The sequence below is a fragment of the Falco peregrinus genome, chromosome 7 (genome assembly GCF_023634155.1).
Source record: "Falco peregrinus isolate bFalPer1 chromosome 7, bFalPer1.pri, whole genome shotgun sequence".
In the NCBI taxonomy this organism is placed as follows: domain Eukaryota; kingdom Metazoa; phylum Chordata; class Aves; order Falconiformes; family Falconidae; genus Falco; species Falco peregrinus.
The window spans coordinates 87,599,553-87,624,644 of record NC_073727.1 but is presented as its reverse complement, the minus strand read 5'-3'; the positions used below and the strand labels follow the sequence as shown (position 1 = coordinate 87,624,644).

At 39.9% G+C, this 25,092-nt stretch overlaps 1 long non-coding RNA gene across 2 annotated transcripts in view; it reads right to left on the bottom strand.

Moving 5' to 3' along the window:
* Positions 1-25,092, bottom strand: part of LOC114012017 (uncharacterized) — a 100,053-nt gene that overhangs the window by 10,637 nt on the left and 64,324 nt on the right. The window lies entirely within an intron of this gene.

Sequence of the window (25,092 nt, the reverse complement as noted above, 5' to 3'; positions counted from 1 at the left end):
TGTCTACTTCACAATTTCCCAGATCTACATAAGCTTTTTCTGAGCAGATTTCAGTGCCCATTACTCCAAGGCAGAAGGGTAAATATATTTACGTCATGGTATATATGAGACTTCTTCCAATTTGTTAAAGCCACAGAAGCCACAAAGCAAATTTTTGAATTCTTATTTTCCTTTTCATCGTGGGTCAAATAGCTCTTCAAATCCCATAGCTCTTCCTGAAGTAGTTTTGGTATGCTTGGGTAAAACCAAGCGCAAGTAAAGTAAAACACAGTTTTCGTGAGCGGTAATAGATACTTACTTATTCTGGAACAGCCCCATGCATTATTAAAACCCTACTCCTATAATAATTAGGTTTTTCTTAAAAAAAGACACAGACCCATGACTGTAATTTCATTTACCTTTACGAGCTATCTTGTTATCAGTACAACCCGCTGCCCTGACGAGGAGTTGCTTGCTCCCTGAAAATCTACCGACAGGCGCTAGTGAGGGATGTACGCTCCGACAGTTACTCACCCACGTTCCAGCCCCCACACCCTCCTTGAAGTTTTTCATTATTTCTGTAACACTTTGTTAGCTATTAGGATTACACAGTTTATTTGTTCAGATTGGGAAGTCTCTTCTTGATAGGCTGCTGTGTTCAGTAAACAGCTCCCAACAACAAACAAGGATTTAAATAATCACTGTGTAATCAGTAGGCACCAGCACATCGGATCTCATCTCTTCAAATCCAGGCAGCTGTCTGTCAAATCACAATGTTTATCACACTAAAACTTGGATGTTTAGCTGCACCAGCATCATCCTGCCCACTTTTTAAGGAGTCTCAGTGAATTTGCTGGAAAAGGGCAACGGACTTTCCGGTTTTGCGTGGATTCTGCTGCAACAAGTCAGGTTTGTCCTGAACTTAGCGTGAAAGTCTGAAGCAACTCCGGGAGTAATGAGGCCAGCATGCAGTGCAGTATTAACTGGCTGTCCCCCAGCCCGTTTTGTGCCTTGGAGGGAATATTAGACTAATCAAGTAATAACACAACAACATTTGGCCCCAATTAAACACCTCTCCAACAGCTGCAGCTAGTATCATTTGGGTTTGGCAGGTACAGGCTTACTCCATACAAATACATCTGTGTGTAAAATAGCAGATCCTAATTAAATTTTAACATGAGGCAATAACTGCTTCAAAACTCAGCAAAATAATCATATTAGGCAGATAATTCAGAAATCTAAAATAATCTCCTTTTATACTATTAATTCAGCTTCCAATTTTATTTGTATTGGCTCACTTATTTTCCACCACCTAATATATTAAACACATTTTTGAACCCCTAAAGCACAACCACACATTTGCATTTGAGTTTAGGCAAATACTGATTAATGTTATTAAAAAGACAGGAATATTAACGTGGGTCTAGAGGTTGCGTTATGACTTGGTTGCTGCTGTGTCTTCTGGCTGCAGATGCCCAGCCCCTCTCAAACAGCTCAAACAATAATGAAAGCAACCTCTGAGCTACAAGATGTTGTAAGCCTGTGTCAGCGAGCAAATCCAAACAGCAGCAGGGATGCAGGCTTCTTACATGACATTTGCCAAGTTCTTTAATATGAAAAGATTCTTGGTATTAAATCAATAAAGAGGAGGTGAAGAGTAGGTAGAAGGAAAACAAGTTAGATGAGATAAAGAAAAGCTTGACTATTGATAAAGAAAAAATGGGCACTTAAAGTGATCACTCTAGAGTGTAGAAAGTGACTTTTAAATTTCTTATCTGATTAGTAGGAGCTAATCTGTCAAGTAGAAACAAATTCACATAAATATTCCGTAAATTAAATATTCCCTTGTCACTGAAGCTGCTTTTGATTGCCAGTGGGGTTTTTTCTTTCCTTGGAAGGAGACAGCTTATTACATTTATTTCAGTATCCAGAATGTGTTCTGTAATTATCCAGTTTTAATTGTCTAGTATTTTTATTTGTATGAATTTCAAAAGCAGGTATTGACAGAGTTAGAAAGAAAATCCAATCTCAAATCTGAAAGAGAATCCGCTACAATCCCATCCAGCAGTGTACCAAAATACAAGCTGACGCATGTGTTTTAAGTCCATCCATACTCAGTAAAGCATACAACCTATGCTTAATCTTACATCTAATGGGACTTAAGTGCAAAGTGGCATGAGGACCTGCATCTCTGTTCTTATAGCTGTGGAAGGTGTGCATTGTGCCTTACAGATACATGCAAGAAGAAAGAGGGATCTCAGCTTATTAACATTTCAAGAATTTATTGCTCAGCTGCTGTTTGTTTTCTCTGACAACCAAATGTTATGCAGGGCACTTTTGCCAGCTGCAATCTGATTAGGTATCACCTTTTCCATAACACTGCCAGGCCAGTCAAACTGCGGCATACAGAGAGTCTAACCTTTTGTAGATCTCATAATAAACAACTCCAAATTTCAGGAGAAAACCTGTGATAGAGAGAGCCTGACTACAGCTTGTAAATCAAAGCACTCAGATAAGATGTGAGAGCCAGACCTCTCAGTTGAGCTTTAAATTCTTGCTTTATAAATCACTTCCTTACCAACCAGCTGCAAAACCAGAATTTGCAAGCTAAAGGAAAAAAAAAAGAAAAGAAAAAAAAAAAAAGGAATAAAAAAAGAGGTTTTATTTTTAATTTATTGGTATGATTTGTAAATCTGTTGTAGGACTTACATCTGATTTAAGATTTGTTAATCTCATTTTGAATACGAAATTTTTTTCTCTGACTTACCATGTACTGAAACACTTTAGTAAAAACCAAACTAAAAATCACTGTTTAAAAGGATGGTGTATAAATCAAGACTTTGCAGTTAAGATTTGCTGGCAGGTTCTATAAATTGCACAGTGCATTTATAACTCAGCCTCTTACAAGGGCAGATTTATAAATCCAACTTGCAAATTGTCAGACAACTATTATGGGCTCAATTCTAATCTGAGAAACAACAGATGTGCTTGGCTGTGCTTGAAAACCCTGTCCTTTTCCCTTTATCGCCCGCCTCCCCTGCAGCCATCCCACTTGCACCAAGGGGAAAAGAAGCACCGTCACCAGGGGAAGGAGGGAGGGAAGGGACCTCCTGTATCACCCTCACCCTGAAAAAAAAAAAAAAAACCAAAAAACCCACAGCCAAGTGGGGAGGAAAGGATTTGGAAAAGGAAAAACAGGAGGTGAAGTGTTAGTTCTAGTTTGCCCCTCCTGTTGTTAGACAGCCCACTGGAGCAGCCTGAGTCAAAGGCTTCCTCCTGCAATTTCAGCTGATGCCTGGGGGGGGATAAAGAGAGCAGGTAGTCCTAACTCATTCCCAGGTTGCCAGGCCTCAGGCACAGTGAAAAATTAAACTTCACATACGAGACAGTGGAAAACTGAGCCTAGCAGGAGCAAACTAGAGCAAGTTGAGGAATTTTCTTCCACACTCCCAGTGATGCCCGCCTGCCTATCTCAGATTACAATGAGGAGCTTCTGGGAGAAACCCTGGCCCTGTGATGGCAAATATCCCACTGATTTCACAAGGATAGGGTTTCACCCTATAAAAAGGGCATTGGCCAGAACCACAGGAATGCTCTGCCTGCCCCACAGGGCAGCTGTAAACTCGTGTCTCTGCTGGGCGCCGCATGTCCCCACAGGGAGGAGAACAGGGAGCCCGGAGCAGGGGCTGTGGCAGCATCCCCGGGCTCCGGCTGCGCTCCCCACAGCTCTTCTCCTGAAGCATGTGCAGAAAGCAGCATCCCTCAGCAAGCACAAGAAAATTGACACATGTATGGGGAGTTAGGATACTTCCTTTCAGGCGGTTTTACAGTAGCCTTCAGGGTTTATCCAGAAGCTGAGGGTCAAAACAGTGAAATGATAACACAATTTAATAGCATCATTTTTCTGCTAGAATTATTGGGGTCTTATACAACGTGAAAATAGCATATGATAAGAAATGGCTACTACTAGACCCTATGCACAACATATTTAAATGCATTAATGCCTTTTGATTTTTTCCACGTCAGATTTCTTTGACTTGATAGTTTTTGAAAGAAGAAGTGATCAAAAATATTTTATTCTCTGCCATATTTGAAATTTGGTTCTAAACTTTCATCAGTGACCTCCTGTTCTCTATTACCGCAATGCTCTTTCCCTTGAATTGCTTGTTGCCTTGGATTTCTTTCAAAATAAAATAAATACAAGGATGCTAGCAAAGATAAATTATATAGTTACTTCTTTCAACCTTGCTGGCATTTTAGAGTCAAGGGTCTGATCATTGTAAACTCAGAAAATACTCTCGTGTGTGTGTGTGTATATATATATATATATATATAAAAATCAGGTAGTTTATGTTAAACATGCAGGATAAAATGCATACAACTGCATACAATACTATTTTAAGGGGAACTGAAGCAAGCAGTACAATTAGAAACAGCAAAATTGGCTTCCATAGCTTTATGCCTAACTGAATACTCAATTCTACATGCAAAATATAATCAGAACTGGAGGATGGGATTGAGGGAAAATGGTTAATATTCTTTAACATGCTAAGTCAGCCCTTTACAGACTATATATTTAAAATGTATGAAAATCAATTATCTTGAAAACAGATGCCTTTTTTCTTTTTCATTGCATGGTCAAATGATATAGACTCAGTGTCCTCTTGTGCATGTGTCTGACAGACAGAGACCTACAGAAGTTTGGCCTTTTCCTTGGTGTTTAGCCTAAATGAAAAGGGGTAAGAATAATATGTTTTCAAGGAGAAAGAGTCTGTGGGAGGCTTCTGAGAGTCAATCCTCACCTCAGTGGAGAGGAATTGTGGCTATAGTTGGAGAAACACTAGAAATAAGAGCTTTAGCAAACAGACAGTATGATTTAATATAAACAGAGTCTTTTCACATCATTGTCTTGCAGGTGATGAATGAAACAGACCTCTCGCACAGTAGCCCAGCTGATCTGTTGCAATCTGGAACTCACTGCTATTTTCTTCATTCATTCTCTTGTTTTCTTTGGGGAACACAAGAACAGTTCACCCAGTTCAATAAAACACAATTTAGACTCAGCCCAAAGAGACTTTCAAGACTGGAGGCAAAAGGCACTTCACAATGTGCCCTGCAGTCTTCTGATCACCCACATCAGGAGACTCGATAAGCACAGCGCAAGTCTACGTGGGGCTCAGCTGGACCTAGGAACTATGAAACTCTCGGGGACCTCACACAATATATGCCAGGGTAAGAGAGAACAACACAGGCAAGCCACTGGAACCATGGGTCTTGTCTGAGGTTATAAAGGATCCATTGCAAAGATATTTTGGAAAAACCAAGGTAAATAAAAGGGGGGTTCTATAGCTGCAGTACAGTGTATTGCAAAGTCATAAAATCTATAGCATGAGGAAAGGAGTAGGGAGTACCTTATTGTGGCTGCAGTTGTACACATTTATGGAGCAATGAATTTCAGCTCTCCAGAGGACCACAAACCTCACTCAACATCTTTTATTTGTTAAAAGATTTAAGTCTAAAGTTAGACTGAACATCTAAAATTCTAAGTGTCAAGTGCACCGTCCAATCTGCTCCAGCATTAGCATCAGCAGAGATAAAGGTGAAGGTAGTAGAAATGAATGACAGAGGAGAAAAGAAGAGGCGAGAGAAATTTCCTGGCTTGCCTGTGAAGAAAGGACACATGCCTACCCGGGCACCAGCAAAGAAGCAGACCACAAGCCCATAGCTTTCCTTTTCCTGCTCTAACAATACCAGGCCTAGCAAGGAGAACAACTCAGCAATTAGTTGAATAGTTTCTACACTTGTCCTACCTAAGCTTTTACATTTTATCAGCCTCTTCATTTATAATTTCAGAAAAACGGAAGTAACATATTCACTGCAATTGCTAGCAAAACCTCAGGTCTTCTAGCAACAGGAACTACACAAAACAATACACTTTTCATACGGACAAGTTCGTACATTGATCCTTGTTTGAACAGGAAAAGACTGTAAAATTGTTTTGGTTTGGTTTTTGGTTTTTTTTTTTAATCTGCCTTCATCAGTAGTTGGAGTAGTAAACATATTTTTATTGAAGGTTCCAAAGTCTATGTAAAGAGGTTAAAATGTCCTGATAAAGTTTTGATCAGAAATTTCCCTTTTACTGGGAAGTTTGAAAACACACAATTGCAGTTTGTCATTTACTCCATTACATTTCTCCAAAGGTCAGTTCAACAGACATGATCAGACTCTACAGCTCCGTGGGAGCAGTGGAAATTAGCTTCAATGGTTGTCTTATTGACGAAGTTCTGCGTCTGCTGGTGGAATTGCAATAGGCACATTCCAAGTGTGTGTCTTGCCATCTTGAGAGCAGTTTTCAGGTAAATCACCTGATCTCTTTGTCTACAATCCTCTTCTCCTATAACTACCTGGATAAATAAAAACAGGTCTACTGAAAGAGTTTGAACTTTGAGTAGGGACTGTAATTAAGAACTTGTCCTTCTGGAAAGCACTGGGTGTTAGAAGTTTACAAGACCTGAAACCTTCACTTTTCCACATATACAATCTCACCTGGGCTTTATAGTAAAGACACCTTTCTCCCTGTTCATCAGCAGTCTGAAGCTGAGCCAGGTTTATGGCAAAAAGCTTACTGTATATTCACCTCTCTCTTCAGGGCAACGCTTTCTCTGCAGCAGAGGAACCCAACACAGTTAAGTCACTACTGTGCAGACCCCAAAGTACTGGTTAAGGCTCTCCAGCCAGCCAGATATGGGACTGACCCCAGAAATCACACCTATAGGCAGCATGCAGGAGCCAAATTTTACTCTGGATTGTCTCAGAGGCCCGCGCCAATTAAGAGCTTTTGACTTTGTTTCAGCTGTGCCACAGTGCAGAGGTGAGACAGGCAAACCCAGCATGCACCAGCAGAAACAAACAATAGTCCTGCATGAGTGTGCCACCTCTTCATGAATGATACAGCCACCACAACAGAAAAAGCCAGGCCATTCTTGGGTCTGACATGAAGTAAGACAGCCAAAAGTACCTCCACAGCATCACCATTGGTCTGAAACAGCCATTCCCACTTCCATGATAATATGAGTATCCCTGTTATTCATATCCTTGTTTATACCTCTTCCTACAATTTCACTTGAATCATGTCCAGGACACCAGTTTGGAGGCCAGGCTCCCTTCTCTTCTGTGACACACTGACTATAGGAAACATGTCTTGTATTACATTCTTCAGAAGGATGCTGAAGAGGAAGAATGGAGATGGAAATTAAAAATACAGCCACTTGTGGGCTAGGCTTTACGGATGTTTTAGGGCAAAAGTCCTAAAATGCAGAAAAGAATCTGTTGCATTCTGTGCCTGTACCTTGGGGATGAACAGCATCACTCAGACAAGGTACGCACAGGACAGAAAGAAGTCATCCTATGGTAGGGAAGTGTTGGAATTTTCTATGAATGCCCAACCCTGTAGGTCAGCCTCGCTTTTCAAAGGACAGTTTTCAGGGTTCATTGTATTGGATGTATTCACTCAGTTATTCTGCTTAGGATAACCTCTTCATAGAAATTTTACTAGCCAAGGAGGACTACAGACTTATCTTCAAGTGTTCTGTACCATTGGTGCCCCATCGACTGCACAAGTTTTGTCACAGCACTGCAAGGCAGAATTCATGAGCCACGTTTACCCTCATCCAAACACAGACAAACTACTTGAATCACAGACACTAGTGGCAAGAGACAGTTGGCCCAAGAAAGGAAAGCCTCAATTCTGGCATGGCTATCAAAGGCCATACTATCTAATCGGTATCATATTTTGAAACAAGTCCTGTCTTAAACAAAAATGAGAGTGTGTCATCTAATTCAACCACTACCCACACCCACCACAATGCTATTGCTCTCCTGTTGCTGATGCCTAAAAAGACCTTCAAAGCCAGGTGGGGAAAGCAGATATATCTCCACATTTAAATCATTGTGCATGGGACACTGCAAGGAGTTAAATGTAACTTTCCCCTGCTCTTCCCAGGACATCAGAGAAGAATGCTGAAACTCTGGCATTTGATGAAGGATGACCAAATTTTGATGGCCTCATGGGTTAGTCCGTCGATTGAGCCAACCTAGTCCATAATTTGAATACTTTTGGTGCATTCCAGTCCCAACTGCTAACTTACTTTTCAGTAAAAAAGACTGAACTTTGACAAGCTTAAGGTTTATCCTTAAACTTTTAGCATTTTACATTGTACTGAGGTGGGCTAAAAGCACAGAGTAGTTGTGGCATGGTAAGTTCTCAGATCACTGTAATCTGATTGTGACTACTTGATCCCAAATAAGTGATGTGACCTTTTCCTTAAACTTAAAAGTTTCAAAAGGTTTCAGAAGTTCCACTTGATTAAAAATTGGGGGAAAATGCTTTAACCATTGCAGAGACTGAAATGATAAATGGGTCAATCTTTACTAGCACACAGTAGTAATTAGGTCATACCTCATTTCTTTATTAGGGAAAGGCTTTGGTGTTTAATCATCATTATATAATCATTTGATCTTCTCCAATCTCTGTCTTTGTAGATATCGCAGACTAGGGCCCTGAACCTTCAAATGGTTGTGTGCAGGAAGAATCCCATGATTAGCTCTTTGAATCAACCACAGCATTCTGGCTTTATACCATATTTTCATTTTACAGTCTGTGTTCATATGATAACACAGATAAAATCTCCTGAAGGATGCTAAGGGTAAAGTAGAAAATGAAACATCTCTAAGTTAAGACACTGCTATAAAAATGAGAGTCCGACATCTCTCGTAAAACACAAGACAAAGCACGGCCTGTGGCATAATACCCTCTTGGAGAATGTCCCATCGCCTCCTGTTGTCTGAGGACAGATGTACAATACACCAGATGTACCCTGTGTTTGCTTTAGCGTGGATCAGTGTTCAACCGTTCATTTTTTGAAATAAGCCTCTGAAATCCAAAAAGAATGGGAAACATAATGAATGAGGTCTAAGGGAAATAAACAATATCAAATCCTCTGAGCCTATGGGTTTGCTCAATGACAGACATTTTCTTAAGCCCATTTTCTCTTAAAAGAACTAGGAATGTTCCTGTTGGCTGGTAACAACTCAGTCAGCAGCCCCTTATGAGGTCAGCAATGATAAAATCAGTAATACTTACTCTCACAGGAATTTTTCTTTCCCAGGACTCAAAAAATCATTGTGCCTTACAATGATGGCTACATGGAGGAGAATGCGATGTTGACTCTGTCAGTCTCCTTAGTGAGACAAGCTGAGTTCACACTTCACCACCTGATAGCTAATAGCACTCTTTCAGACATTGGCTCACCTGTGCAGGGATGCTGGACCGTGCTACTTTTCATAAGGAAAAAGAAAAGCATGCAAAAAGTGTTAAATGTTTCCAAAAATCCAAAGTCGTTTTAATTGGAATAAAAGCAGCTTCATGGTGGGGAAGTGGAGGAAGAGTAACAACTTCTCCTTAGGCATTCTAGTGCATGTAAAACAAGTTTCCTTCCTTATCACAGACAGTAAGACCTAAGGCCAACTCACAGGTCTAATGCCAGCACAACACTATTATTTTAGAAGTGGGAAATGCTTTACCAGGGCGTTTTCCTAACCTTCAAGGGTCCCCACTGAGGAATCAGAAAAATAGCCAAAGGAAACTCAGTGGGACTGGTTTCATAAAATCCTCCAGAACCTCTTCTTTCTTTCACACATTTACCTTTTTCAACAAACCTGATGCAAAACATTACGTTCAGCCTCTAAGACTCTTCCTACTCACACACCTAAAACGGCAAACCCACCTGAGCAGCCCTTCCTCAAGTCCTGTAAGCCCCCAGTGTCCCCAGCACCAGCAGAGTGGGGCAAGCCCTACCTCAGGACGGCATGCAGTGAAACCCACCTGCCTGGACCAACTTCTAAGTAAACATTATGATTCCTAGGTCATTGCAGCTTCTTTCTCATTTCTTCAGGTGCCTCACACTATAGTCATTACATTTATCCTCAGTTAAGACAGGCAGCAACAGGCTGCTGCCAAATGGAGAGGTTCTGCCGCCTCCTTTCTGCAGGCACATCCCCTCAGCACACACAGTCCTGCCTCAACTTCAGCAGCTCTGGTGCTCTATGACCTCTTCCCTTTTCCTCTTTTTTTTTTTTTTTCTTTCTTTTTTTTATTCTTTTGCTAGTCTAGCTTTGGCCGTTCAGTGTGCTGAACCAAGTGAAAACTGAGAGTGGGGATGGAGCAGGGAATGCAAGAGCAGAACTGCCCCCATTGGCAGCTGGAAGCTGCTGGAACAGCACAGTTATCTTGTCAAATAGCATCCTCACATGACACACACTTTCAACTTCATTAGTCCTCAGGTCCTATTTCACAAGGTGTCAGATGACTATTTGGTACTTAAAATAAAAAGAATGCTCCACAAGCTCTAAAGAAAAGAAACACTAGAAAAAATTGGCAATGCTAAATAAGAAGTTGTCAGCAGCCACTGAAAAGAATTACATAATATAATGGAATGAAACTCCCAAAAATCCTCCTTCTACAGGATGATTTTTCACAAAGTTCCTGGTTTTCCGTTCCCTTCACTTCTGGCTGCATAAACACAAACCGTTTGAATTCTTTCTGCTAGCTGAGCAATCAAGAGAAAGGGAGGACGCAAACACAGCCATCACAACAGAGCACTGACAGCACTCATCACACACAACCGTATCATTATGCATGGGAGAATGGCTCCATGCCTACGCTGGCTGGACACAGAAGATGTATATTGTAATAAAATTTCCAACAGAAAATGTTCATACCAGCAAGATCTATTTCTCATGCACTGAATGAAAATAATCAAAAAAGCCTACAGGACTCAATGGAGAGAATCAGATACATCCATGGGCCAATACATCCCATCCTAAAGCACCTGTTGGAAACTGGTCTTACCTTAAAACTGCCTATTTTTCTCCATTAGGATAAAGCGAGATTAGGCTGGCTAGCTCAGGCACAGTAGTTAATATCACAAACATATGCAGTAAAATAAAACTCACCCCACAGGTCGTGTAAGGTGCAGTGACCGTCCAGGTCTGTGACATTACCCCGTGGAAAATATGGTGTGACTTAGCTGAGGCTGGACCTCCACGAGCATACCCAAACACCTTCCCTCTCCATTTCTTACCTCTGGATTTCCCAGTCTTTTTTTGGCTGCATCCTTCAATGCCTCTTTTATCACCACTCCTTTTACCACACATACTTTTCTTTCCCATTTCTCTTCTAAGGATGCCTCCACCTTTGCTGTTGGTTTTCACTTTATTACAGGGTATTGGGAAGATTTTTGTGGGTCTGAGTGCAAGGAAGTGTGTGAGACACATCTGTTGAAGAGCCTTCTGAGCTAAAAATCAGCAGTGTGGGACGGCAGGGGACTGGACTGTAGTGACTAAGGCAGTGCCTTCTGTATAAAATCTTGCATTTCATTCAAAGAGTAGATTTTTTGCACACTAGTTTCCGCCTTTCTTCAATGAAGGGACAATATATACCATTAAAGCATTGCAATGATACCAGATTCACTAAAAAATTACCTATATTATATCTATCTGTATTATCTATTAATCATATTCTCTTAATCTATTATGTATCGTCTATAAATATTATATATTAATAGTATGCATTATATATTATATCTCTATACATTGTATCTATATCTAATGTCCTCTGATTGCATCATAAACTGTAAAAGTAAAAATATGGCATTTAAATGAATTTTACATGAATTTTGAACACCCATGACTGACATGTAAATACAGCTTACTTCTGACAGCTTATTCATCTGCTGCTGTCCTTGTCTCAGCGCTACTACCCCAAGAATAATATTCCATATCATAAACAAAGTGGCCATTACAACCTGCTCAATATAGGCATTAGTCTGTACTCTTTAAACATAGAATATAGAAAACCAACGAAAGAAATAGGGAGGAAATTACATTTGGTTTTGCATTTAATAGAGTGAATTTCTTTATAATGGTCCTCTGGAGCCCATTCATTTTATCATGTCTTTAATTTATGTCAGGCAGGAGAGAGTTGGAAATCATGCTGTTCCCAAAGGAGACCGGTGCTGGAGTCTTCCACCTTCACAGCACGGTGCTATCTGGTCCCTTTCAAAGGGCATCAGGGGAGCGCAGGCACACTCCTCTATTTGGAGGAAGCCTGTTCTAATGACCAAACTTCAGAAACATTTGACATACAGCTCCATGGCCAAGAGCATGTGAATATATTAAATGCTGTTTATAAAAAGCAAAGCTGTGCTAAAACGCCTATTTGCCCCCTGCTGCTTAGCAATATTAAAGATTAGAGCCAATTGTTTTGTATACTGAAAAGCCTATAATGGCTTCTAGAGAAGAACATGTCAGCAAACTAGATAAGGTTCCTATTAAATTTTTGTTGCCGTGGACTGCTGACTTGGGTCATTATACACTTAAATTGAGTTATTGTTATTGTTATATAACAAAACAGAGAGCTTTTTGCCTTCAGTAATGTAGCATATCTTTTAAAGAATGAGCTCTCCTGGCTGATATATAAAATAGTTCTGTTTGCATTACAGTACCAGGCTGCCGGGTGTTTCAGAGTGATTTAGATGAACTGTCCGAAGAGTTCGTGTGTATTTCAAAAGACAAATAGCAGAGTCTTGTGTGAACCTGCTTCCAATAATATTTGAAATTTATTGAGTGACAGTGAAAGACGTAGCAAAATTACAGCCCTCCTCTCTCCCATAATCTAAGAACATTTCATTCCAAAGAAAGTGTGCCTAAGAATTTGTGAGGTTTTTTTTAATTCCTGTTAATCGTTTGCTCAGATGAAAAAAACAGGACTTGTCCCGATTTCCTCATTTTAGGAATATTAGTCTTCTATAATCTTAGCTTTTTATTCTTTAAAAAACAGTTATGTTAACACTTCTAAATTTGAACAGAGAATGTGAACAATGGAGAGATCAGATGACCATAAAAATGAACTAGTTCTCTCCAAGCTACTTTTTTTCAAACAAGGTATACTGCTGGGGGAAACCATAACCACTCAGTTTTACCATTGTCTTCACTGGAGCCAGGAACTCACTCTGCACATTTTCCACAGCTTTTTCCCCTTAAATGCATCTAATGGCAGTTCAAGACGGGATGAAAGCATCTAGGCATATGCTATTTTACTTAAATTCTTTTAATTCCCCATGCCTAGTCTCTAAATAGCTGCTGCATTTTAAGAGAAATTCCATGGCAAGTAGTGAAGAAACCAAAATCAGCAGATGTAGGAATATCTGACTGGAAGAGTTTCATTCCCAGCAGTCTCAGACAACTACCTATTCAAGCAATACAGGCGTATGCTAAGTAATATCTCAGCCTTCCGTTTGTTTGGCTGAAAAATACGGTCTTTTTGTTCACCCTCCACAACCTCAGTCATCTTCCTAGCCTTCCTCTGCAGCTTTTCTGGCTTCAGCTATCTTTCTCAAACACAGGTCACTAGGGCTGAATATAATGAAGATGTTCCTCATCCAGTCACATCCACTCTTCTGCTGTTAGCCATTCCTCAGCAGACACATGCTGGAACTGACTTCTCTTTCTGTAGCGTTGCATCATTTCTGCTAATTGTGCCATTCTTTGATCAAGCAAAAATCTCTTTTATTCTGTCTGTTCTAATGGTGAGGTCCCAAATCACAGCAGAAAATCTTTATAGGAGACCCTTGCACTTTGAATTTTAAGTTCCATCCCATTTCTGTGATCACAGTTCTCAAGGTCATTAAGCCTTGCCACTGTCATGTACAACCCTTTTCTGCATTAATGATGCCCCTCCCTCCCACAACTTACATATCAGCAAAATTCATTAATTCATGTTCTAAGCACTGAGCCTTCACACAGACATTAATGAAAAGATTGCAGGAGATACACTCCAATAGTTTCTTCAGGGGAATTCTAACATTAAACTCCTACCCTATATCACAAACATGGCTATCTCCTTTTTTACCCAGTTCCCCTCCTCACAGGTTGGGGATTTTTTACCATCCTCATTATCAGGTTTTACTAATAGGAAAGTCACATATTATTTTACTGCAATTCTGATTAGTTAAGTATATTGTATTTCCTTTGCCTAGAAAATAATTCATTATACTAAAAAGGGTGAGAGGGTGGGTTTGCAGCTTCCTATTCTGGTAAAATTTTGTGATGTTTTGTCCAGTTTCTCATTTGTTTCCATGTCCTTAATTAACTCTTTCTCTCAAAACATGTTCTGAATTTTATAAAGTATTCAGCTAGGAGATGTAGGTTTCTCTGGTTACTTTTCCCCATAAACAGATTCTTTACCCACTATAGAACCACTTCAAAAATCAAGAAAACCATTTAAAAACTAGATACTGGGCCTGAGATTCCATGGGTTGTTTTTTTCACAATTCTGCAATAAGAATTATATGTTGCCTCAAAATTATCCATTTCTTTCACTTTGGAAACAGAAAAGACCATTCCATATCTAACTCCTCCTAATTATCCAGGTCTGTAGTTATTCTAGGTCATCTTTACACAAAAAAAACCAACCCAAAACAGAACATAAAATTGGCTATTGGGGCATAGCATATATTTTTGTAATCTTAATGCCTCATAGTGCCTGGTGAGCCTTGTTTCTATTTTTCTTGCTCATCTCCTTACAAGGTTCAATTAATAACTTGCAACTGTTTCTTTTCTAACATACTTTGCAAGGTTTTCTTCAGTTTGACTTTTGGAATTTTGTGGTTTATCCCTATGTTTTCTGAGCTCCGAGATCTCTTTATTTGCAGGCCATTCCTTTTTAGCTACCTGGATGATGGAGGAGAAGAGGCAGAGATCTGGGTTTGTTTAGCTTTAAGAAGAGAAGGGCAAGGGAGAGAATCTTCTTGCCGAGAGGATTTCCCAGAGAAGCCATGGGATCTCCATCCCTGGAGATACTCAAAATTTGACTGCACAAGGTCCTGAGCAACCTCGTCTAGCTGATCACACTTTGAGAGCAGATTTGGACTAGCTGACCTCTAGAAGTCATGGCACTATGAGTCCATAGCTCCTTACAGGCCATTTGACATTCCTAGGATACCTCTTACAGTGAACATTAACACCATTGCATTTCTCTAAACTCATTTTCAATGTTCAAGTTATTTCTGAATTTCTTCCACAGACAAGTCTATGAATATCTCACTCTGCTGCTCTCCCTGACCAAATCCCCTCCATTGAAAGAGCTTTTCTCCCGTTCCAACTGAGAATGCCACAGACTTTCCTTTGTCTGTTCTTTCATCAGACTGAAAGCCAGCAGGGCCCTTCAATTCAAAGTAATTTTCTATTATACTCTTTTCTCAGTCATCTTCCCTTCATGCAAAATCAAGCTCAAAATAGCATCAGCATTTTCTGTTTCAGTAACTATTTAGGAAAAAAATTAGGAAGACCATTCTTAGAAATAAGATGGTGATGGACTTTTTCACAGGCCTTGTTGCTAATTTATCCCAGACAAGTTAAGTTTTAGTTAAATTTCCAGTGCTGAAATCAATATTATGACTTTTATCATCTTCCTCAAAAATAATTTTGACTCCAAGATTGTTTTATCCACTGTCTTTGTTGTTTGGGTTTTGGGTTTTTTCTTCATTTGGTTTATCACACAGATAAATACTGAATGAAGGTAATTTATTTGATTCTGACATTTCTGATCTTTTAGACCTTTCATATCTTTCACTGCTCCACCCATGGCCACCACTCTTCTCTCTGTGATATGCAATTTCATTCTGTACGTTAGCAGTTCTAATGTCTGCATTTTTTGGCCTGCACTCCTTGTATTGCTATTTCACATATTCCCTTGTGGCCAGTCTCAATCCAGTACTCACCTACTAATAGTTTCTTTTCTTTTTCTTTACTTTCCCAGTTTCTATATATTATATTATACCTGTTTATCCATATAAGAAACCTGTAAGAAATTGTAGTAACAATAATCTTCTATAAGGATTATGCAAGTTTTTTCGGAGCCATCTTCTGTCATTTTACAGTTTCAAAAACCTTTCTGTCATTTTTGCAAATCAGAAGCTCAGTAACACAGTTGCTCAGCTGAAATCCATCTACAAAGAAAGGTATTTTCCTGTGAATGTCTTCTTGGGACTGAACTTTAAAAGCCTTCTTAAAACACCCACCTTTGATCCATGATTTGATCTTTGTTACTTTGTCATTCTTTGCACTTCTTTCAGGGAAATGAAACATTTCATTGAAGGTCACCAAAACCTTCTCTTTTTTATTGTTTTGATTCATTCCAGCCTGAATCTGGATATATCATTTGTTCTATTGTTGTAAACAGGTAGTCAATTCGGCCCTGCTTCTGCGTGGAAGTTGTTCAGCATGGTATGAAGAGCTTAACCAAAACTTGCTGAAGAGCTTGAAATCTCAGTAATGACTATGTTTGAAAACTGCCCAGAAGAACCATATATAAGGGTATTGAATATAGTTTCAAGAATTTGTCTCTTTCTGTAATGCCTAGACAGGAGCTGGTTTATTTTGAAAATCTGTACCTTTATTATGGCGGGGTTTTTTAATGGTGGCTGCTAGACACTGAAAAACTTGAAGATCCTGACATAATCACTAGCATTCATCTATAGTGACAAAACCAAACCTCTCCAATATGCTCACTTCTCTGTGGCTTTACATTTTTCCAGCAAGTATTCTCTTCAGTAAGTCCCACATTATTTAGCACTGCAGATTCAGAAGCATTCCCATCCTGTTCATGTGACTAACAGATACAGTAAGTGGATACATCTGTAGTTTTAACAAAAACTTCTGGAGTTCCATGAATGTTTTTGAAGTGCAAATGGCAAAATCTTTTGCAAGAGTCAACAAATTATAGCCAGGTTTACACTTATAAAAATACATGTAAGAACTGAAAGGTTATGCACTAAAACTTAGTAATTAGCTCCAACCCATCAATATTCATTGCCAATGACATCTCCACCGAGGGACCCACTTAAATCAAACGACCATTCTTCTGGCAAACGCTTCTGCAGAACCACCAGCCTTAGCAGCCAATATATTCGGGTTTCACCACACCAGAGGCAGAATGAATATGACACAGGAGTTCTTTGCTGAGAATGAGTTTTCACAGGAGTGCTGAGCTGGTCTAACAGCTTCCTACCACTAAAATATGGTTCAGCTTTCCCCTTTTCCTCCCTCCCAGCTGTGTGTACTTACCACTTCCTTTGTGCTAGCTCCAACAGTTTGATGAGTCAATTCAGCTCACTCAGGAAACAAAAAAGGGAGATAATTTTCTGCCTGTTGAATAAGCCGAAATGTCTCATCAAGAGACAGCTTCAGAGGCAGCAAAAGAAAACAGACAGGATCACACAGCCAGAGCGCAATGGGAAAAGGAGGCGCAGGATCTCTTGTGTTGCCAGATTAGCACAACCATCTTCTGAAACACGCATTTCTTGTCATCTGCATCCCGACATTAAAAATGGGACTGATAATATGGGCATCTTCAGGTATGTTTCAGGTACTCCACTGTCCAGTCACCATCTTGCTAAGCTCAGGCAAACACCTCAAGAGTTTGATCACCTGAACACAAACAGAACTCCATTATCTAATCAGTAACTGAGATACTCATATTTCTCACACCTCTCAGGAAGGGTAGTTAGATGTAAATATTCAATAAATTATTTTGTTTTAGCTGAAAGCTACATTCTCTGATGGTCTGTGAAGAATTTGACCAGTCCCATGATACAAGATATGCTTTCTCAGCTGCAAAGATCATTAAAAAGACTTGAAATGTCTGCCTAATACTGCCTTACCTGTGTAAGCAGTGGTTTCATTTGTCACAAAGACAGCACAGGATCGCACCTAGCAGTGGAGATATTCCTAAAATAACATACTCTTTGAAATGTGTTCCACACACAAAAAAGTCAGGCAATCTTACCTTAGTGAGTGAGTTTGAAGAAACATATTAGCAAAACACACCCTTCAATCTTAACTGCAGCATCTATTACACAAAACAGGAAAGCTGGTGCCTATACGTGAGGCCGCCCCTCGAACCCTGGGTTCAGGTTTGGGCCCCTCACTGCCAGACAGACGCTGAGGTGCTGGAGCGTGTCCAGAGCAGGGCAGCGGAGCTGGGGAAGGGTCTGGAGCACAAGTCTGATGAGCAGCAGCTGAGGGAACTGGGGCTGTTTAGCCTGGAGGGAAGGAGGCTGAGGGGAGACCTTATCGCTCTCTACAGCTGCCTGAAAGGAGGCTGTAGGCAGGTGGGGTCGGTCTCTTCTCCCAGGTAACAAGCGGTAGGATGAGAATAAACAGCCTCAAGTTGTGCCAGGGGAGGCTTATATTGGATATTAGGTAAAGTTTCTTCCCTGAAAGGGTTGTGAAGCATTGGAACAGGCTGCCCAGGGGCTCAGTGCAGTCACCATCCCTGGAGGTATTTAAAAGATGTGTAGATGTGGCACTTGGGGACACAGTTTAGTGGTGGACTTGGCAGTGCCAGGTTAAAGTTGGACTTGATGATCTTAAAGGTCTTTTCCACCCTATGTTTCTATGATTCTATTTTATCCGTTGGTCCATGGTTCACTCACTGTTGTATATCATGCTTTGTTTATGAAGAAGCTAGCGGGGAAGGCTGTCCATTTGATTTGTGTGAGGAGGTGCTCATTGGGTCAAACAAAACCCTGTGTACGGAGTGGGGGTCTTCCCCAAGCGCACTGACCTTCTAGATCCCAGGATGAGGAAAACAGATGCCCCGAGGAGCAGGGGCAGACACAGGACCACGGGTCGTACTGAAGACCAGACTTTTTATATAGCATTTGCTGTAACCTGGGAAGTCATTAAAACTGAGAGAAGAGCTGGAGGAAAGGACTTGTCCTTCAAGGAGCAATGGTTAAGAGAAATAGTTGTTTTCAAAGCTTTTCATTTTTGTTTTTTATGGAGCAGACATGAATTATCTCAGTTTCAAAACTATTGTATTTGAAGCTGTGTTCCATTAAACTGAAGCTTTTGGATACCCAATGCCCTTTTGTGCTCACTGGAGGAGAAAGGTGCAGGCAGCTCCACACCAGCGCTCTGGTTCACTGTGCATCCTGTCACAGTTAGACCAGGAGGCTGTGCCCACTGCTAACCTCCCATGCTATCCTCCCTAAATCCTGACCTCCCATCCTCCCATCTGCAGAGCAGCTTCTGCCACGTCTCACCATGACTACAGGAGGTCAGCTTCTTTCACAGAGGACCTGCCCATCAGCAACAACTTTGCCCCCATTCCTTGGAAGCAGTTCCAGCCTTGCCCTGCATTCTGCAGGTAAAAACCCAGCCCCCCTGCCACATGATCTGGTATCTCCAACCTGGGAGCTAGGCACAGCATCTATCTCTGCATTAAATGCAACGGTTTTGTTTTGGTTTTTTTTTAAATAAAAATCCTAAAATACTGAGTCACTTCAAACAAGGCTGCAACAGGCACATTCTAATCATAATTACAAATATTATTAGAAGAGTAAAAACTTTTTCATTAATAAGCTTTCTGTACACCTGTACACTTGAGAGCAAAATATGACATACTGAACAGGAAAGTACTATTAATCTTTGAGAAAGACAAATTTCCTAGTCAGCAAAAATTTGCTGAAGTTGTATACTTTTTACAAAGTAGAATTAATTCATTGAGCTACTATGGAATACTTTATAGCTAATAATTAAAAATCTAAAATATTATTTTCATTCTGTAATAAACATAGCAAACAATCAAGATAGATGAGACAAAACTAGAAAGGTTTGTTAGATGATTTAAGTTGAAGAAGTTGCTACATCAATATATTGTACTCTAAAAAGGGCATGCATCATTAAAAAAGAAGGCTCTATAATTAATATGTTTTCATACAATCTACCTTATTTCCCCCGAGATCACTAACCAAACCCTTTTAAAAATCGATTAGTTCAAGCACTTAGCCTACTACCACTTTAGACACGAGTAATACAGATATTAGCTGAATTTAAAATTACAGCAACTTTATTTTTAATTACTTCCCAAAATGCCACATTTACATATTATTAAATACATTTCAGAGGCAAAACTGACCACTAAGCATTTTTGGACAGGGCCAGAAAAATTAATTATATTCTTTATAGAAAACTCACTTAGCATTCAGGACATCTGCATTGTTGTCAGGGATAATAAATGTGATTAAGCGTGTATAAATTTCACTATATTAAGCAGTACAATAACTCAATAGCTGCTGAACTGAACTGATGCTATACTTTGCAACACTGAAATACCTAGGTATAACATTGGGGAGTTCTAGAAAAATGCATGAAGTCTGGAGGAAAGAACTGTGTCCTTTCAAGGACAAATTCACCTTAAACTGTCAGTACAAGGGAAGTCTCTGGAACTGAGGAATTTTAACAGAAAGGGTTTAATCACAGCTCATGCACTGTTAAGGCTTAGCAATACAATTGTCCCACTAGTGTTAATATGTTAATATGTAGTTCTCAGGGTTTGGCCGTGTTTATTAAGAAAAAAAGAACTTGTAGCAGAATGCAGTTTTGTTTTGAGTCATTATGGTTGGCTGAACCTGGGGGAATCATGTGGTATCCCTGTGCCATTGCACAGGAAGCTGATGGAACAGGAATGGTGTTTGGCTCATACGATGAAGATGTACTGCTAACACTCAACACTTGCATCCTGAACAAAGGACAAAACATAAGTAGCAATATTTCCAGGTAAAAGATTTTTTTTTTCCTTTAACAAGGTGATGCACCAGGTTCTAAAGCACTGTCTTGTTCAGGCACTAAAGCACCCTAAACATCTCTCAGACGCCTGGTACCTGGTGTGTGCCACCAGTGAGACAGGAGGAGCTGGACCTGGAGCAGAGATAACAGTCTTGGTGCTCCATTACATCCCGTGAGGATTTGCTCAGTGTAGGAAAAGGGGACAATGAAGGCATGGGCCTGACGTGTCTTTAAAGTTAGGCTGCACAAACTAGACATCACAGTTCCCTAGATGTAAGTGAAGGACTAAGGGTACTTGTAGAGGACAATTTCTCCTAGTTATCTTAGACAAATTTAATTATTTTAGGACAAAATGAGCCACTCTCTGTAGTACCTGTTTCTCTGTCTATTGACTACAGATGGAGTTTAGATGACAATAAAAGATGACTTGCCTGTATTCAGATAACATTAAAGGAGTCCCCATCCTGGTCATAGTTTTGCATTATTCCAAAAGACTGCAAAAGAACAGCAAGAGTCCCATGGAACGACACCCAAGCTCTCCAGCTTAAAAATATAGTCCTTAGTAATTAGAGGAGGCTGCTCAAGAACCTCACTGCTCAAGTGCAACGTAGACAGTATGCAAACAAGAGGTAAGAATGGGGATATGTGGTCTTTGTGGTCGGCCCAGTCAACAAGGATGGATGATACACCGTCAGCACCATTCAGTGGAGCCAAAATTGAGGAAAGAAAATCAAGTAACAGACACACTTACTAGAATGAGAAAATGTCTTGTCAGACTTGACATCTCCCATTAGTCATTACTAGATAACATTGTCTCTTCAAAAATTACCCATACCATGAAGGGAGAAAAGCACCCAGGGACCTCGAGTCAGCTGATATAAAAAGGATAAATTATTGAAGGAGGATTGCAAGTAGAAGGCCATATGAAATGATGCCATGCAATTCAGAGGATAAGGCAAAGGCTGAAGTATGAGGAAGCATTTATAGGGATCTAAAAGAATATTGGAAAGCTTCTTATCCTTTTAAAAAAAAATCCATCTCAATTAGTACAAGATCCTTTTGAAGTGTCACAGCAAAGAACATTTTCTAGTGAGGCAGCTCCCTGCTGCTGTGTGTGGGGAGTGTTGCATGGTTTCTTTATGTCACAGCCATGCGGAGGGAAATCAAAAATATTTCCACCCATTAGCAGCAGCTCCTATATGAAGTTGTAATGCAGCCATTTCTGAGACAAAACTTTCAAATTGCCTTGCAAGACATGGTGATGCTCTATGGTAATTCACCAATTGAAATTCCAGGGATAGCTGGAATAAGTTATTCCAGGAATTAGTTAAACTACAGCAAACTGGTAAGAAATGCAGAGTTTAACTCTTGTATTAGTCTATCCAAGCAGATGTTCCTCTGTTCTGTCTGGAAGACTGACATATGTTGTACCTATCAGTGTTGTAGCTGAGCACCTTTTGTACATACAGAACTTGAATACAATCTTGACAGAAGTAGAACACTGCATAATAGATCCTCTTTCTTGCAGCACATGAGCTCAATCCTTTATCACCAAATCTTAGCTTTGTGCTGTAGCCAGGACAAGGAAGGTCCTGGCTTAATCTCTAGATAAATCCAGAGATGGTGGTCCCATTTCAGAACTTGTTGCATTCACCATGTACTTTCCCACCTCTGGGGAAAAAGAAAGCCAGTGAGATTGTTTCTTTTCTACTCAGGTGAGAAGTTAACGAAGCAAAAAGAGTCTGGGAACTCAAGATACTCATCCCTTCCCCCTATGTGGGAAGGCTCCCTGTGTTCTTTTTTCCCATCTCTTTCCCTTCCAGGCTGAGGAAGAAGACAAGACACTGCAATTTGTCACTTTCTCAAGGAGTGAATAATATGAGGTACTATAGGAGGATACACGGAGTAACAATTCTTGCAGGGGCTTAAAGGTAAGGGGATAGGCAAGAATGAGAATAGGGACCAGCGCTGCCTCATCCTCCTAAAGATGTGGTGAAAAGGTAGCGTTATTGGTAGAATTACAGCAGCTTGCACGCTTGCACATACACACGCACGCATGTGCACACACAAACCATGGCAAGGTGCAGAGGGAGTTCAAAAATTAAAAATGAGCCCAAGACATAATTTATTCTTTTTAAAAGCAAATCTTCACATTTAGGGACCAGTTTCAAATCATGGGCCTGACTCATGAATTTTGAACCTTTAGTATTAGCAACACAGCTCTTTATGCTGTAATTATAGCACTCTTAATTAGATTGGGAGATTGCTCCAAGATTCCTGAGACACCTTCTGTAACAAATATAGACACCCTCAGGGCAGTCATATACATTTATGGAAACAGCAATTTAAGTAACAGCTATAAACAGATCAAGTGGGTCTGGTGACATCATCACAATGAAAAATTATCTTTGACAGCACCAGATGAAAAATTATTTAAACGGGTGTAATCTTTTTTTCTTTTTTTTTTTTTTTTTAACTACATCAAAATACACTGATGTGATTTAAAATCACAACTGAGAAAAAAAAATACTCTTCTTTCACTCAGTCAGCTATGGTACACTTATCAGAGTAGAAGGTTACAAGGAAGTTGTGTTAAACCAGGAATAGTTCTGCATACCCTTGTCACACCAGTAGGAAGCTATTTAATGCAACCCTGGCACTACGCTTTTTGCTTCACGTGCTGCATGCATGAGGTTATCAGTTCTCATGGTGAGATTTTAAGTGCATTCCTGTTTGTTCTTCTTGTTTTCTTCTTTTTTCCTAGTGTTTTCTTTGCTAGCCAAATCCAGTTTGGTTTTAACAGACATGAGACAAAGATTGCATTGCCTTGCCAAAATCCCTCCTACCAAATTACTGAATTACTGAAGGCAATCCTTATTTCAGTAGACCTTGGTTGTTTTGCTTGACCTCCAGCAGGTGTCCAATTAAACCTGAACAATTTATATGATATTCCCTTTCCACTGATAGTTCTAGAATTAAACTGATGAGATCTCTAGAGAAGGATCATCAGTGTTACACCTTTCGTCTTTAATTACACTGGTTGAAGATGAATGAATGTACCAGAAGGATCCCAGCTGGGAAGTAGCACACTTATTAGATAGCTGATAATTTAATATACACTCTGAATTCTGATTATTTCCTTTAAACATCTGAAGAGCTTTCAACATATCTTATGACAAAATCTTAGTACTTATTCAGCTGTGCACTGACTGCATTCTTTTCCTTCAAAAAAAAAAAATACTACACAGATGCAGGCAAAGAACTGTGACTGGCATTAGAGAACAAATACTTTTAGACAAGGTGAGTGAAAAGGTCGTGGTTAATGCATTCAATCTGTTGTTTCTAACAAATGCATGTACATCATCTAAGAGAGCATGTAGATGAGCAGAAGACCCCAAGAGGACCGTCTAGAGTCCCACCACAGAAGAGTCTCACTTCCTCTGCTCCAGCACTGTAGCTGCAGGTCCTCCTCATGTATTTTACTTTTGAAAATGTTTTAATGGAAATGAAACTCTAATTTAGTTAAATTCAGAATGACTCACTGACTTGCTAGGTAGCATCTATAATATAGACACCTAACATTAGGTCTCTAATTAGCAACTAAAGATCTACATCTGAGCTACTTGTCTGGAGTTCTTATAGTGTGTTCAGGGAAATAGGCATGGATGTAACTCCTTTAATCTTCAGAAAGAGATAATAAAAGATCAGATAGTACTGCAGAAGTACCATTCTCAGGGGTCCACAAGAATGTTGATGAATCGTTTCAGTATTGCACACTTCAAAAATATTTAGGCCTTGCCCAAAGCCAACTGAAGTTAAGTAACAGCACCAGATTTTCTCCAGATACAGCTCAAGCTTTATTTCTCAAGCTAAATATGAACATGCTGACCTGTTTTACTCCAGTAAACTCACTGACATATGAATGGTGCCTTTTTCAGTCCTCCAGGGCTTCCCCTGGAAGGAAAAAGTTGTATATCATAGCCTAGTGCCTGTTCTCCTTCCCTCTAAACTCCAGTGCAGCCAAACTGAACTGCTGAAGAAAGCATATCCTCTGCACCAGAAACTAAAGCTCAGATCTACGAACACACTTATTTTGTAGGTAGGCACAGCTCAGAGCAGAGATGCTTCATGCAGTTGTGTGGGAAGCTTGACTAATTCTTCCACTGGGCATATTTTTATGGTGTATTCTCATGTTCTTATTGATTTTCTGTTTCCCAGTTGTACAAAAATGAGCTGAGTGACTCACAAAACCAGACAAAAGCCTACTCAAAGATCACATACATTGAATTGAAACAGCCATTGAGAACTGAAAAGACGGTCATGGGTGATAGCACTAAGGTCTCACAACTTTTTTAATGGTTGCACAATCCTATAAACAACAAATCCACCCCCACTATATTCTTTACTTCTGTTGTACAGAGA